Raw genomic sequence first — 17,082 nt, forward strand, 5'->3', positions numbered from 1 at the left:
CCGGTTTAGTTGCCCCATAGCAAGTGGGATCTTCCCGGACCGAGTATGGAACCTGTATCTCCTGCATTGCAAGATAGATTCTTAGCCACTGGACTACCAGGGAAGCCCTGGAAGTTAGACTTTTTAATAAAATGGATGGGAGAGAGAAGTACTTTCAGAGAAATGCCAGAAGTTTGGTAGCGGCGCAGCCATGTCTCTGTGTGTGCATGTACACGGGCAAATATACGATCGCCTGTTCTCCAGTGTATATGCTGGAAGTCATATTTCCTATGAGTTTCTGAAGGTGGGGCTCTCTCTGATGGATCTGAGATCTGTGGTGCGTCTCTGAATCTCCTGCTTACTCTCAGATAAGTTCATGTATGTGCCCTTGGAAGTGGCATCCTTCAGCCCTGCACAGCCTGAAAATTCATAACACATCTGTTGCCCTAATGGTCCAGGAGCGAGCAACGAGAATGAAGAAAGAACACGAAATCTGGTGCAATGGGTCAGGGGACCTGCAGCCTCTGTGGGACTGAGGTGCAGAGTCCACTCTGAGTCCAGCTTTTATTCCTAATTGCAGACTACAGGACTTTCTCAAATCTTATCTATCTCAAGACACATGCTGTGTTCATCACGTACTCTTAAATGTCATGGACTACACTGACATAGTCCAGATCTCCTTGTGTTCACCCCAGGCTGTTCCCTCCTGGGCTAGTCTCGGGAACGATCAGCAAGTGCACAGGCAGCATTCATGTCTGATGCTGACCTGGTGTTCCAAGGTCCATGCTTCCATGATCCCAGTCATACTCCCTTCTGGTTCGGGCCTTGGGGTGTGTAACAAGGTGATTATTCTTAAGAAAAACACGCAAGATAATCATTAACACAGTTTCTTAATATATGCTGTGTTTCCAGGTGTTATTTCTGTGGAATTTCTCAAGGTTGTGAAAGTACATTATTAGGAATTTCCACTATACACATCAGCTTTAGATCTTTATATTAGACATCTGGTTAGTTCTAACCTCGGATCTAAATGCTACACAGGTGTTGCCTCCACAAAACTTGCCACACTTGAAGCACCAGTGATTTGAGATCAAGTGAGAGGAAATCTGGTCCTTTGAACCCTGCAAGTTTCCTAACAGGCTGATTCTCAGGATTTTCAATTTCCATTGTCTGTGTTTGACCATTTGGGTTCCATGAATTGGGTGCTTCATACTCACTGGGAGGAGCTAAGAATCCACAGTGTCACATTCTTTATTATTACAAGCACTGCTGCTGCTGCTGCTGCTAAGTCACTTCAGTCGTGTCCGACTCTGTGTGACCCCATAGATGGAAGCCCACCAGGCTCCCCCTTCCCTGGGATTCTCCAGGCAAGAACACTGGAGTGGGTTGCCATTTCCTTCTCCAATGTGTGAAAGTGGAAAGTGAAAGTGAAGTCGCTCAGTCGTGTCCGACCCTTAGCGACCCCACGGACTGCAGCCCACCAGGCTCCTCCATCCATGGGATTTTCTAGGCAAGAGTACTGGAGTGGCTTGCCATTGCCTTCTCCGATTACAAGTACACTATTTAACAATTCAGTGAAGTGAAAAGTGAAAGTGTTAGTCATGTCCAACTCTGTGGGACCCCATAGACTGTAGCCTGCCAGGCTCCTCTGTCCATGGGATATCCCAGGCAAGAATATTGGAGTGGGTTGCCATTTCCTTCTCCAGGGGATCGTCCTGATCCCGGGATCAAATCCAGGTCTCCTGCCTTGCAGGCAGATTGTTTACCATCTGAGCCACCAGGGAAGTCCCTAACAATCCAGAATCAGAATCAAACCTTATCCATCCATATCTGTTTCACTTTAAGAGGCTTCCAGAAACCACACCTGGGGGAAATCTCAGAATCGTGGCTTAACCAAACTGTTGAATCTTGGAACTGCAGAGTCCACAATCATAATTGTGGGATCTCCAACTCCCACAATGTTAGTCTCAGAACGTTTAAATTACTGATGTTTGGAATTCTTGAAGCTCAGAATTTAAGCATCAATTTCCCCTGTCCACATCCTTGGGAACGGCATTCTTAGTCCCTCTGGTGGCAAATGTCGGTTCTCCAAGTTGAAAGTTCCTTCTGAGAAAGAGTTAAGAGAGAAAAGGAAGGGCTGGAGCTAGCTGGGTTCTGACAGTGAGGCACACCTCCAGGGAAAGGCAGAGTGGCTAGTAGGTCTTTGTCTAGCAAGATGAGAGACGAGAGGGAAGAGAGAACAAGTATTAGTCTCCAGAATCCTCAAACTTACGCTTGAAAAGGGAAAAGCGGGAATCCATCAAGGCATCACCAAAGGTGCCAGGAGAAGTCACAACCTAGCCACCAGTGCATCCATCTCACCCATCCAGATAGACGCTCCCAGCTTTGTCGCTCTGGAAGGGCCAGTGACCCAACCCAGCAAAGAGACAGTGGAGTTGTGAACAGGAGCCCTGGATTCTGGTCCAAGCTGTGTTGCTATTAATAAGTTCTTGGGTCTTCCTGAGCCTCTCTTTTTCATCTGACTCCTTCTTCACGAGAATTATTTGAAGATTGAAATATGGTGTAGTGCTGAACTTTAAAACTCAATGGCTGTAGGGATGAGAGGATGAGAGTAGTCATGTTTCTGTGTAGCTTGGTTTTCACTATTGTCTTCTGCCGAGCCAAAAATCCTTAGACACCTGTCGTTGCCATAATGACAGTCACAAGTAGCATGTGTTGAGTGCCTGCTATGTGCCAAGCACTGTGCTGAGCCCCTTGTATGAGTATCACAAGCTGGGCCTATATCAACAGAAATATATCGTCTCACAATTCTGCAACCTAAACCCAAAATCAAGGTCAGCCAGATCACGCTCCCTCTGAAACCACTGGGGAATCCTTCTGTGCCTCTTCTTAGCTTTCAGTGGCTTGCATCAGTCTTTGGAGTTGCTTGGCTTGCAGCTGTATAACTGCAAACTCTGCTTTTGCATAACATGGTGTCTTCCCCATGTTTGTCTCTCTTCATATGACCATCTTTTTGTAAGGATACCAGTCACACTCCAGGATGATTTTATCTTTACTGATTCTATCTTCAGTGATTCTTTTTCCAAATAAGATCACACTCTTAGGTACTGGGAGTTCAGACTTCAGCAAAGCTTCTTGACACAGTTTAATCCATAACACCACTTACGCATGCACTCATTCAAACCAGACACCTTACAAGTGTCTGCAAGCTGAGACTATAATGATCTCATGTTACAAATGAGCAGAGGGACTCAGAGGAAGGTTAAAGAATCTGCCCAGGGACTTCCCTAGCAGTCCAGTAGGACCAATGCAAGGGATGTGGGTTTGCTCCCTGGTCTGGGAACTGAGATCTCACGTGCTGAGGAGTGACTAAGCCCGCACACCTCAACTAGAGAATTTGTGTGATGCCACCAAAGATCCCACAGGACACAGCAAAGATCCCGAGTGCCGCAACTAAGGACCAATAGAACCAAATAAATAAATAAATATTTTTTTAAAAGAATCTGCATAAAGTAACACAGGACACGACAAAGGCAGACAGCTGGATTCCAGTGCACCTCTCTGGAGGTTCCAATGATGATTTGGATGGACCTCCTGCCCCCAGAGGAATTCTGAAAGAGGGGAATGGTGCTTGGAAGAAATGTTTTGGAGAAAGGAGGTTAGGTTCAGTTCAGTTCAGTCGCTCAGTCGTGTCCGACTCTCCGCGACCACATGAATCACAGCACGCCAGGCCTCCCTGTCTATCACCAACTCCTGGAGTTCACTCAACTCATGTCCACAGAGTCGGTGATGCCATCCAGCCATCTCATTCTCTGTCGTCCCCGTCTCCTCCTGCCCCCAATCCCTCCCAGCATCAGAGTCTTTTCCAGTGAGTCAACTCGTTGCATGAGGCGGCCAAAGTATTGGAGTTTCAGCTTTAGCATCAGTCCTTCCAATGAACACCCAGGATTGATCTCCTCTAGAATGGACTGGTTGGATCTCCTTGCAGTCCAAGGGACTCTCAAGAGTCTTCTCCAGCACCACAGTTAAAAAGCATCAATTCTTCGGCGCTCATCCTTCTTCATAGTTCAGCTCTCACATCCATGGAGAAAGGAGAAGAGGGATGCAAACGCACATGTCATATCACCCCTGACTCAGATGCCTGACGTGCCGCGTGTGGCTGTTCCCAGGACGCATGCAAACCTGTATAAACATGTGCACAGAGATACCTGTATAACTGGATCAGTGCTTTTCTTACTCACAAGAGGCATGCTGATATTCTGTATTGTCATCTGTTTTTTAAATGCTGGTGACAACCCCTCAGGCTGCTTTTATAAATCATCCGTTTGATTCAAACTCCAGTTTGAAGAGCAAAAGCTTAAAAGATAAATTCCAAACTTGCTGAGTTAGTCTCCAAGATCCTTTCCAGCCTGGTTCTGCCCTCCTCTCCCAGTCTCATTTCATGACACCCATCCCATGACACTAAAGAGACGCTATTCCCCAAACTCACCAAACTTCTATTACTGTGCTTGGATTTGTCACATCTGCAAGCATTTTAATCAACTGTTCCCTCTGCCTAGAATGCCATTCCTTCCCTCTCTGCTGAAGGGAAAGACTGTTGTTGTGATATTGGCAGGAAAAACAAGCCAACAGGAAGGAAAGAATCCTTTCTTCTTCTACCAGAGACATTCCATTCTCCTCTTAATGGTCCAGTGGGATCCAGCAGGAAACGGAGAGAAAAAAAACGGTTCCCAGGATTTCCAAAAAAGTACCACAAAGGAAAGTATTGAAACACGGCTTTGACGTCTAATTTTTCAGATAGTGTTGGCTACAGTGGCTACTTAGCATCCTTCTCCATGATCTCTTGCAGAAAACAGAAAATAAGGAAATACTTCTCAACTTGTTAATGGAGGCCAATATTCCCCTGATGCCAAAGTGAGACAATGATAGTACAAAATGGGAAGTTACAGACCAATATCCCTCATACATATAGATACAAAAATTGTCAACAAAATATTAGCAAATCAAACCCATCAACATATATTTTTTTTAAAAAAAAAGAACAATATAGCAAGTGAGGTTTATTCCCAGGGTAAAGGCTGGATCAACATTAAAAAATCAATGCTTACCAAGGAACAGATGCAATTCAACCAAGAAAGTATAGTCTTTTCAACAGATGATGCCAGAACAGTTGAATATCCACAGGGATAAAAGAAATGAATCTAGACACTGCCCTGACACTGTCTACAAAAATCAATTCAAAATTGATCAAGGATCTAAATGTAGAATGGAAAAGAAAACTTTTAGAAGATAACATAGAAAATCTAGGTGTTTTGGGTCTGACAATGACTTCTAAGACACAACACCAAATGTACAATTCAATTGATAAGTGGACTACAATAAAAATCAAAACTTCTGTTCTGCAAAAGACAGTTAAGAGAATGAAAAATGCAAGCTACAGACTGGGAGCAAATGCTTGCAAAGCACATATCTGATAAATGACTTCTATCCAAAATAGACCAAAATAAAAAGACATAAAAGTGGACAGTAAGATACAAACAACCCAGGGACTTTCCTAGTGGTCCAGTGGCCAAGACTCTGTGCTCCCAATGCAGGGCACAGGTTCCATCCCTGGTCAGGGAACTAGATTCCACATGCTTCAATTTAAAAAGATCCTTCATGGTGCAAATAAGATCCAGCAGAGCTAAATAAATAAATGTTTCTTGAAAAAAAAGAGAAAGGAAAAAGCAACCCAGTTTTTAAATGGGCAAAAATTCTGAACAGACCCCACACCAAAGAAGATGTACACATAGCTAATAAGCATAAGAAACAATACTTGACATCACATTTCATTAGAGAATTAACAAATCTTAAAAATACTGAGCTATCAGGGATACACATCTATTGAGCAGCTAAAATCCAAAACACTGACAAGACCAAGTGCTGGCAAGGATGTGGCCCAACAGGTACTCTCACTGATTGCTGGTGGGAATGAAAAATGGTTCAGCCACTTGGGAAGACAGTTTGGCAGCTTCTTACAAAGCTAAACATTGTCTATCACATGACCCAGGAAATGAGCTCTTTGGTATTTACACAAATGGGTTCAGTTCAGTTCAGTTCAGTCGCTCAGTCGTGTCTGACTCTTTGCGACCCCATGAATCACAGCACGCCAGGCCTCCCTGTCCATCACCAACTCCCGGAGTTCACTCAAACTCATGTCCATCGAGTCGGTGATGCCATCCAGCCATTTCATTCTCTGTCGTCCCCTTCTCCTCCCGCCCCCAACACAAATGGGTTAATGAATTCCTATTCTTAAATTTCCTTGAAATCAAGTCCCAGCTCCTTTTTGTTTAATATCCCTTTCCTCAATTTATCTCTGCCCGCTCTCATTTTACTATAAGCAGTAAGAAGAAAAAGAAGAGAAAGTCGTTCAGTCTTGTCTGACTCTGAGACCCCGTGGACTGCAGCCCACCAGGCTCCTCTGTCCAAGGGACTCTCCAGGCAAGAATACTGAAGTGGGTTGCCATAAGCGGTAAAAAGTAACCATATCACACCTTCAATGTTTCCCTTAGAAATATCTTCAGCTAAGTATCCAAGTTCATTGTTAACAAGTTCTGCTTCACATACAACTGTAATACACAATTCAGCTAAGCTTTCTGCCACGATATATTTCCTCCAATTTCAAAGCACATTCCACATTTCCTTCCTTCTGAGTCCTCACCAACAGTGCCTTTAACCTATATATTTCTACCCACAATTTATTTAAGGCAATCGAGACACTTTTTATTATGTGCCTCAAAATTCTTCCAGCCTCTCCTCCTTATACAGTTCCAAAGTCACCCACATTTTAGGTATTTGTTACAATGGCACACCACTTTTTTAGCATTCTATTTCACAGGCTTCCCAGGTGGTGCAGAAGTAAAAAAAATTCTGCCCACCAATGCAGGAGAGGCAAGAGAGGCAAGTTCAATCTCTGGCGGGGAGAAGACCCTCTGGAATAGGAAATGGCAACATTCCAGTGTTCTTGCCTGGAAAATTCCATGGACAGAGGAGCCTGGTGGGCTACAGTCCATGCAGTTGCAAAGAGTCAGACACGACTGAAGCAACTTAGCAGGCACACACGGAGGAAGAAATGTATAAATATGATCAGATTAGCGGTAACTACCCCTTCCTCTGAAGTATATCCAACGATGAAAGAAAAAAAGAAGGAAGGAAGGAAAGGAATGAGCGGGGAGAGAAAGAGGGTGCCAGGGAAGAGAGCGAAAGAGAGCTCTAGATACAGGAAGAGAAAACAAAAACTGGAGGGACTTCCCTGGTGGTTCAGTGGCTAAGACTCCATGCTCCCAGTGCAGGGGGCCTGGGTTCAGCCCCTGATCAGGGAACAAGATCCCCTCATGTCACAACGAAAGATCTCACACGCCCCAAGGAAGATGGAAGAGTCCATGTGTCGAAACTAAGACCCAGAGCAGCTAAATAAATAAACTGGAGGAAAAAAAAAATCCCAATTTGATCTAAGTGGAAGACCAAGATTTATAGAGAGAATTTGTACATTCAAAAGATAAAAGAGACTGAATAGCTTTTGTGCCTTTACACAACAGGTTCCAAATTAGCGTGCTGAAATGGGCAAATTGGCAAGCCTTTGTGGAAGTAATCAATACAGGGCTCAAGTTACAGTTACACCTGGAGATCCCACTAAATTTAAACAAGATACTCCCTATAATTTTAAGGGAGTTACTGAACATAAGTTCATGGCAAATACATCACTTCCGGGCAAATAGATGGGGAAAGAGTGGAAACAGTGACAGACTTTATTTTCTTGAGCTCCAAAATCACTGCAGATGGTGACTGCAGCCATGAAATTAAAAGACACTTGCTCCTTGGAAGTAAAGCTATGACCAACCTAGACAGAATATTAAAAAGCAGAGACATTACTTTGCCAACAAATGTCCAGCTATGGTTTTTCCAGTAGTCATGTATGGATGTGAGAGTTGGACCATAAAGAAAACTGAGTGCCAAAGAATTGATGCTTTTGAACTGTGGTGTTGGAGAAGACTCTTGAGAGTCCTTTTGACTGCAAGAAGATCCAACCAGTCAATCCTAAAGGAAATCAGTCCTGAATATTCACTGGAAGGACTGATGCTGAAGCTGAAGCTCCAATACTTTGGCCACCTGATACCAAGAGCCAGCTCATCGGAAAAGACCCTGATGCTGGGAAAGATTGAAGGCAGGAGAAGGGGACAACAGCGGATGAGATGGTTGGATGGCATCAGTGGACATGAGCTTGAGCAAACTCTGGGAGTTGCTGATGGACAGGGAAGCCTGGTATGCTGCAGTCCATGGGGTCGCAAAGAGTCAGACACAACTGAGAGACTGAACTGAACTGAACATAAACTAAACTGAATTGAACATACCTGCAAGACCAACAGGTATGCCTGTATTAGCCACTGGAATGGTTGCCTTGTCTAAGTTCCCCATGGACCTAGCACTCATTACCCTAAAATATGCTATAGTGGGCATAGACACTCAACAATATAATTTAACAACAATTATACACTAACAAATTGAATAACCTACAAAAAGTAGACAAATTCCTAGAAACATTCAACTTACCTAGACAGACTGAATTATGAAGAAACAGAAATATGAACAGATCTACATCTAATAAGGAAATTAGTAATCAAAAATGTCCCATTAAAGAGAAGCCCAGGATCAGATTGCTTCATTGGTGAATTCTATGAAACATTTAAAGAGAATTAATGCCAGTCTTTCTTAAACTCTTCCCAAAAAATTGAAGAGAAATTTTTCAGTGTTTTGAACATCAGTCTTAGCAATATCTTTCTGGATATGTCACCTCAAGCAAGGGAAACAAAAGCAAAAAAAAAAAACAACACCTAAAACTGAAAAGCTTCTGAACAGTAAAGGAAATCATCACCACAAAAAAGACAATCTACTAAGTAGGAGAAAATATGTAAGTCATACATCTGATTAGGAGTGAATACCCCAGATATATACAGAATGCATACAACGAACGATAAAAAACAAACAACCCATTACAAATGAATAGAAGAGCTGAATAGACTTTTTTCCAAGGAATACATACATTTGGCCAAGAAGCACATGAAAAGATGGAAAACAGTACTTGTTACTAACATTCATACTGTCTAAAGTGATTTATGGGCTCTTGCCTGGAAAATCCCATGGATGGAGGAGCCTGGTGGGCTGCAGTCCATGGGGTCGCTAAGAGTCGGACACGACTGGGCGACTTCACTTTCACGTTTCACTTTCATGCATTGGAGAAAGAAATGGCAACGCACTCCAGTGTTCTTGCCTGGAGAATCCCAGGGACGGGGGAGCCTGGTGGGCTGCCATCTATGGGGTCGCACAGAGTTGGTCACGACTGAAGCGACTTAGCAGTAGCAGCATGCAATCCTTATCAAAATTCAAATAGCATTTTGCACAAAAATAGAAAAAAGAAAAAATTAATGTGGAACCACGCAGGATCCCCAAATAGCCTAAATAACCTTGAGGGGGAAAAAAAACCAAAGCTGGAAGCATCACACTTCCTGATTTCAAAACATGTTACAAATCTACAATAACTAAAGCAATATGGTGCCATTATTGCTGTTGTTGTTTAGTCACTAAGTCATATCCGACTCTTTGGGACTCCATGGACTATAGCCTGACAGCCTCCTCTGTCCACGGAATTTCCCAGGCAAAATACTGGAGTGGGTTGCCATTGCCTTCTCCAAGGGCTCTTCCAGACCCAGAGATTGAACTTGTGTCTCCCGCATTGCAGGAGGATTCTTTACCACTGAGCCACCTGGGAAACTTAAAATAACTTAAAGACTTAAATATAGGACATGACACCATTAAGTTGCTACAAGAGAACACATACAAAACATTCTCTGACATAAATTGTATCAATGTCTTTTTTTGTTCCCTTGTTTTCCTTTTTTGCCAGACTTCAAAGGCTTGTGATCTTAGTTCCCCAACCAGAGATCAAACCAGGACCCTCAGCAGTGAAGGTGAAGGCACGAACCCTAACCACTGGACAGCAAGGAATTTCCACCAATGTTTTCTTAGGTCAGTCTCCCAAGGCAATAGAAATAAAAGCAAAAATAAACAAATGGGACCCAATCAAATTGTCAGCTTTTTTACAGCAAAGAAAACTGTAAACAAAATGAAAACTATAACCAAATGGACTGAGAGAAAATATTTGCAAATGATGCAATCAACAAGGGATTGATTTCCAAAATATACAAACAACTCATACACTTCAACAGCAACAACAAAATAGAAACCAACACAATCAAAAAATGGGCAGGAGAGCTAAATAGCTCAGTTCATTACAGTTGCTCAGTCGTGTCCAACTGTTTGCGACCCCATGGACTGCAGCACACCAGGCCTCCCAGTCCATCACCAGCTCCTGGAGTTTACCCAAACTCATGTCCATTGAGTCGGTGATGCCATCCAATCATCTCATACTCTGTCATCCCCTTCTCCTCTCGCCTTTAATCTTTCCCAGCAGCAGGGTCTTTTCCAATGAGTCAGTTCTTCCCATCAGGTGGCCAAAGTATTGGAGTTTCAGCTTCAACATCAGTCCCTCCAATGAACACCCAGGACTGACCTCCTTTACAATGGACTGGTTGGAATTCCTTGCAGTCCAAGGGACTCTCAGGAGTCTTCTCCAACACCATGGTTAAAAAGCATCAATTCTTCGGTGCTCAGCTTTCTTTCTAGTCCAAATCTCACATCCGTACCTGACTACTGGAAAAACCATAGCCTTGACTAGATGGACCTTTGTTGGCAAGGTAATGTCTCTGCTTTTTAATATGCTGTCTAGGTTGGTCATAACCTTCCTTCCAAAGTGTAAGCATCTTTAAATTTCATGGCTTCAGTCACCATCTGCAGTGATCTTTGCAGCCCCAAAAAATAAAGTCAGTCACTGTTGCCACTGTTTCCCCATCTATTTGCCATGAAGTGATGGAACCGCATGCCATGATCTTAGTTTTCTGAATGTTGAAGTTTAAGCCAACTTTTTCATGCTCCTCTTTCACTTTCATCAAGAGACTCTTCAGGTCTTCTTCACTTTCTTCCATAAGAAAGTGTCATCTGCACATCTGAGGTTATTGATATTTCTCCTGGCAATCTTGATTCCAGCCTGTGCTTCATCCAGCATTTCTCATGATGTACTCTCCGTATAAGTTAAATAAGCAGGGTGACAATATACAGCCTTGCATACTTCTTTTCCTATTTGGAACCAGTCTGTTGTTCCATGTCCAGTTCTAACTGTTGCTTCCTGACCTGAATACAGGTTTCTCAAGAGGCAGGTCAGGTGGTCTGGTATTCCCATCTCTTTCAGAATTTTCTGAAATTTATTGCAATCCATACAGTTTGTTGCAATCCATACAGTTTGTTGCAATCCACACAGTCAAAGGCTTTGGCATAGTCAATAAAGCAGAAATAGATGTTTTTCTGGAACTCTCTTGCTTTTTTGATGATCCAATGGATGTTGGCAATTTGATCTCTGGTTCCTCTGCCTTTTCTAAATCCAGCTTGAACATCTGGAATTTCATGGTTCATATATAGTTGAAGCCTGGCTTGCAATTTTGCAGTAGTTTGAACATTCTTTGGCATTGCCTTTCTTTGGGATTGGAATAAACACTGACCTTTTCCAGTCCTGAAGCCACTGCTGAGTTTTCCAAATTTGCTGGCATATTGAGTGCAGCACTTTCACAGCATCATCTTTTAGGATTTGAAAGAGCTCAACTGGAATTCCATCACCTCCACTAGCTTTGTTCATAGTGATGCTTCCTAAGGCCCACTGGACTTCACATTCCAGGATGTCTGGTTCTAGGTGAGTGATCACATGATCATGATTATCTGGGTCATGAAGATCTTTTTTGTACAGTTCTGTGTATTCTTGCCATCTCTTCTTAATATCTTCTGCTTCTGTTAGGTGCATACCATTTCTGTCCTTTATTGAGCCCACCTTTGCATGAAATATTCCTTTGGTATCTCTAATTTTCTTGAAGAGATCTCTAGTCTTTTCCATTCTATTGTTTTTCCTCTATTTCTTTGCAATGATCGCTGAGGAATGCTTTCTTATCTCTCCTTGCTATTCTTTGGAACTCTGCATTCAAATGGGTATATCTTTCCTTTTCTCCTTTGTTTTTCACTTATCTTCTTTTCACAACTATTTGTAAGGGCTCCTCAGACAGCCATTTTGCTTTTTTGCATTTCTTTTTCTTGGGGATGGTCTTGATCCCCAAGTATAATGACACGTACAATGTCTCCCATACAATGTCACGAACCTCCGTCCACAGTTCATCAGGCACTCTATCAGATCTAGTCCCTTAAATCTATTTTCTACTTCCACTATATAACCATAGGGGTTTGATTTAGGTCATACCTGAATGGTCTAGTGGTTTTCCCTACTTTCTTCAATTTAAGTCTGAATTTGGCAATAACGAATTCATGATCTGAGCCACAGTCAGCTCCCAGTCTTGTTTTTTATGACTGTATAAAGATTCTCCATCTTTGACTGCAAAGAATATAATCAATCTGATTTCAATGTTTATCATCTGGCAATGTCCATGTGTAGAGTATTCTCTTGTGTTGTTTGAAAAGGGTGTTTGCTATGACCAGTGCGTTCTCTTGGCAAAACTCTATGAGCCTTTGCCCTGTTCATTCAGTACTCCAAGGCCAAATTTGCCTGTTAAGCCAGGGGTTTCTTGACTTCCTACTTTTGCATTCCAGTCTCCTATAATGAAAAGGATATCTTTTTGGGGGTGTTAGTTCTAAAAGGTCTTGTAGGTCTTCATAGAACCATTCAACTTCAGCTTCTTCAGAGTTATTGGCTGGGGCACAGACTTGGATTACTGTGATACTGAATGGTTTGCCTTGGAAATGAACAGAGATCATGCATCCAAGTACTGTATTTTGGACTCTTTTGTTGACTATGATGGCTACTCCATTTTTTCTAAAGGATTCTTGCCCACAGTAGTAGATATAATGGTCATCTAAGTTAAATTCACCCGTTCCAGTCCATTTTAGTTCGCTGATTCCTAAAATGTTGGCGTTCATTCTTGCCATCTCCTGTTTGACCACTTCTCTCCAAAGAAAACATTCAGATGGCCAACAGGCACATGAAAAGATGCCCAATATCGCTAAATGTTCAGTTCAGTTCAGTCGCTGAGTCGTGTCCAACTCTTTGTGACCCCACGGGCTGCAGCACACCAGGCCTCCCTGTCCATCACTAACTGCCGGAGTTTACCCAAACTCATGTCCATTGAGTCGGTGATGCCATCCAACCATCTCATCCTCTGTCATCCCCTTCTCCTCCTGCCCTCAATCTTTCCCAGCATCAGGGTCTTTTCAAATGAGTCAGCTCTCCACATCAGGTGGCCAAAGTATTGGAGTTTCAGCTTCAACATCTGTCTTTCCAATGAACACTCAGAACTGATCTCCTTTAGGATGGCCTGGTTGGATCTCCTTGCAGTCCAAGGGACTCTCAAGAGTCTTCTCCAACACCACAGTTCATAAGCATATATTCTTCAGCGCTCAGCTTTCTTTATAGTCCAACTCTCACATCCATACCTGACTACTGGAAAAACCATAGCCTTGACTAGACGGACCTTTGTTGGCAAAGTAATGTTTCAGTTTTTTAATATGCTATCTAGGTTGGTCATAACTTTTCTTCCAAGGAGTAAGCATCTTTTAATTTCATGGCTGCAGTTACCATCTTCAGTGATTTTGCAGCCCAAAAACATAAAGTCAGCCACTGTTTCTACTGTTTCCCCATCTATTTGCCATGAAGTGATGGAACTGCACGCCATGATCTTAGTTTTCTGAATGTTGAGCTTTTATATTATTAGAGAAATGCAAATTAAAACTACAATGAGGTATCACCCCACACCAGTCAGAATGGTCATTATTAAAAAGTCTACAAAGAACAAATGCTGGAGGGAGTGTGGAGAAAAGGGAACCCCCTCCCTCATTGTTGGTGGGAGTGTGAGTTGGTACAGCCACTATGGAAAACAGTATGGAGGTTCCTCAGAAAACCAGAAATAGAGATACCATATGATCCCCCAATCTCACTCCTTGACATATATCCAAACAGACCACAGTTCCAAAAAATACAAAATACACACACTCATATATTCATAGCAGCAGTATTTACAATAGCCAAGACAGGGAAACAACTTAAATGTTCATCAATAGACGAATGGATAAAGAAGATGCAGCACATATACACAAAGTAATACTATTTAGTCACAAAAAAGAATGAATTAATGCCATTTGCAGCAACATGGATGCACCTAGAGAATATCATACAAAGTCAGAAGAGAAAGGCAAATACCACATGGTATCACTTATATCTAAAATATGACACAAATGAACTTATCTATGAAACAGAAACAGTCTCACAGATATAGAGGAGACTTGCAATTGTCAAGGGGGAGAGGGGTGGGGAGAGACAAACTGGGAGTTTGCGATTAGCAGATGCAAACTATTATACATAAAATGGATAAACATGGTCTTACTGAAGAGCACAGGGAACTATATTCAATATCCTATGATAAACTATAATGAAAAAGAATGTACCCATATATGCATAACTGAATCACTTTGCAATACAGCAGAAACTAACCCAACCTTGTAGATCAACTATATATCAATGAAATAAATTAGGAGAGAGAGAGAGAGACTTTGGCTACTTGCCTGGTTAATATAATCACCACTAAAATCACAGAGCTCTAACCCGTCTTTAGGTACTGTTCTATAGTTGGTAACTCACTTAATCCTCTCAACAATCCTCTCTGAAGTAGAAACAGTTATTACATCTATCTCACAGGTTAGTAAGCTGCATCCCAGAGAGGCTGAGCTTTTTGTCTAAGTTCACACAGCGAACAAGAGGCAGAGCTAGGATTCCAGCTCAGCTCAGTGCTGTGCACTTAACAAACATATTAAGCTGCCTCTTTCCATGAACAGCAGTGACATTTCATGTTTGGGCTTCTCCTTCACGTCATGTGTTCATGTATGCTTCCTAAGTCATGATGATGGGAACAGGGGGACTGAGTTTGAAGCCTGTTCCAAACTCAGCCTTTAACTCTGCAGTGCTCCAATGCATCAGAAGCAGTCACTTTAGTCCATTTCTATTATTACTGCTATTGTTGTTATTATTCTCATTTTGCAGGTGAAAAACTGAATCTCAGAATGACATACCCACAGTCACACAGCTAGAAAATAGTCGTGCCCAGACTTGAACCAGATCTGTTTGAGGCTTTCTTGCCCTTCCTAATCTAGACAGGCCAAAAAAAAAGTAATTGTGAAATAATTTAACCTCTAGAGCCTTGTGTGTTTTACAACATACCATAGTTATCGAGTTTCAGATGTCTTCAGATTTATTTTACTAGCTTAAGTTCCAGTTTTGTCTGCTTTCCACAGTCTAAGGGAAAGGATAAAGAGTGGCTATTGGGAAACCCACAAACCAGATGTCTTGTTTTCTAACAGACACTAATGTGCCCACTCAGACTATCATCATCTTTGTGTACAATCTCCTGGGAGGAGGCTGAAAATCTCTGATTCACACTATCTGTGCTGTTTGTCATCCAGATCTATGAAATCTTGGAACCACAGTCTCAAAACCAAAGGCTTAAAACATTATAATCATTATACACCAAATCAAAGTCTCTTTAAAATGTTGTTGTAATATGAACCTTTAAAAATTTCTCCTGTTCCTTAAAAAACTAGAAATAAAATTGCCATATAACTCAGCAGTTCCGCTACTAGGCATGCACTCCAAGGAAACCAGAACTGAAAAAGATACATGGACCCCAATGTTCATTGTAGCACTATTTACAATAGCTAGTACATGGAGGCAACCTAGATGTCCATCAGCAGACCAATGGATAAGGAAGTTGTGGTACATATACACAACGGAATATTCAGTTCAGTCGCTCAGTCGTGTCCAACTCTTTGCAACCCCATGAGTCACAGCACGCCAGGTCTCCCTGTCCATCACCAACTCCCGCAGTTCACTCAACCTCATGTCCATCGAGTCGGTGATGCCATCCAGCCATCTCATCCTCTGTTGTCCCCTTCTCCTCCCGCCCCCAATCCCTCCCAGTATCAGAGTCTTTTCCAATGAGTCAACTCTTTGCATGAGGTGGCCAAAGTATTGGAGTTTCAGCTTTAGCATCAGTCCTTCCAATGAACACCCAGGACTGATCTCCTTTAAGGAATGCATTTGAGTCAGCTTTAATGAGGAACCTAGAACCTGTTATACAGAGTGAAGTAAGGCAGAAAGAGAAAGACAAACATCATATATTACTGCATATATATGGAATCTAGAAAGATGGTACCGATGATCCTACATACAGGCAGCAAAGGAGACACAGATGTGAAGAACAGACTTTTGGACTCAGTGGGAGAAGGAGAGGGTGTGATGATTTGAGAGAATAGCATTGAAACATACACATTACCATATGTAAAATAGATAACCGGTGCAAGTTTGATGTGTGAAGCAGGGCACCCAAAGTCAGTGCTCTGTGACAATCTGGAGGGATATGGTGGGGAGGGACATGGGAGGAGAGTTCAGGATGGAGGGGACACATGTTTACCCCTGGCTGATTCATACTGATGTATGGCAAAAACCATCACAATATTGTAGCTATCCTCCAATTAAAATAAATAAATACAGTTTTTAAAAAATAAAAAAAAATTTTTCTCCTTAACCACTATGACCAGAGAGTCCAAAATGGTGGAGAAATGCAATCGCACACCTAATTCATTCAATCGACTATTCAGTATACCTGCCTGTTCTTATTTGCCAGAAATCTGGTGTCCTCGTCTTGAGAATCCTTCTTAGTAGCCTCTACCACAGTTGTCCAAACATTTAAGACTACAGATTTAGTGGAAGGGAGCTATCTTCACTCTCAGCCAGTATGAGAGGGGCTGTGAACTGGCACAGCCTCTAAACATGATTTGACAACATCAGCCAGAATTATAAAGAAATGTATTATATGATTCAGCAGTTCCACATCGAATCATTTCTCTTACAGATGTACTCAAACGCCTGCAAAATGACCCATGTGCAAGTCTATTTGTTGTGCCATTGTT

This window comes from Moschus berezovskii, chromosome 22, assembly GCF_049115385.1.
Source record: "Moschus berezovskii isolate FMDL1 chromosome 22, NW_MosBer_1.0, whole genome shotgun sequence".
Taxonomy (NCBI): Eukaryota; Metazoa; Chordata; class Mammalia; order Artiodactyla; family Moschidae; genus Moschus; species Moschus berezovskii.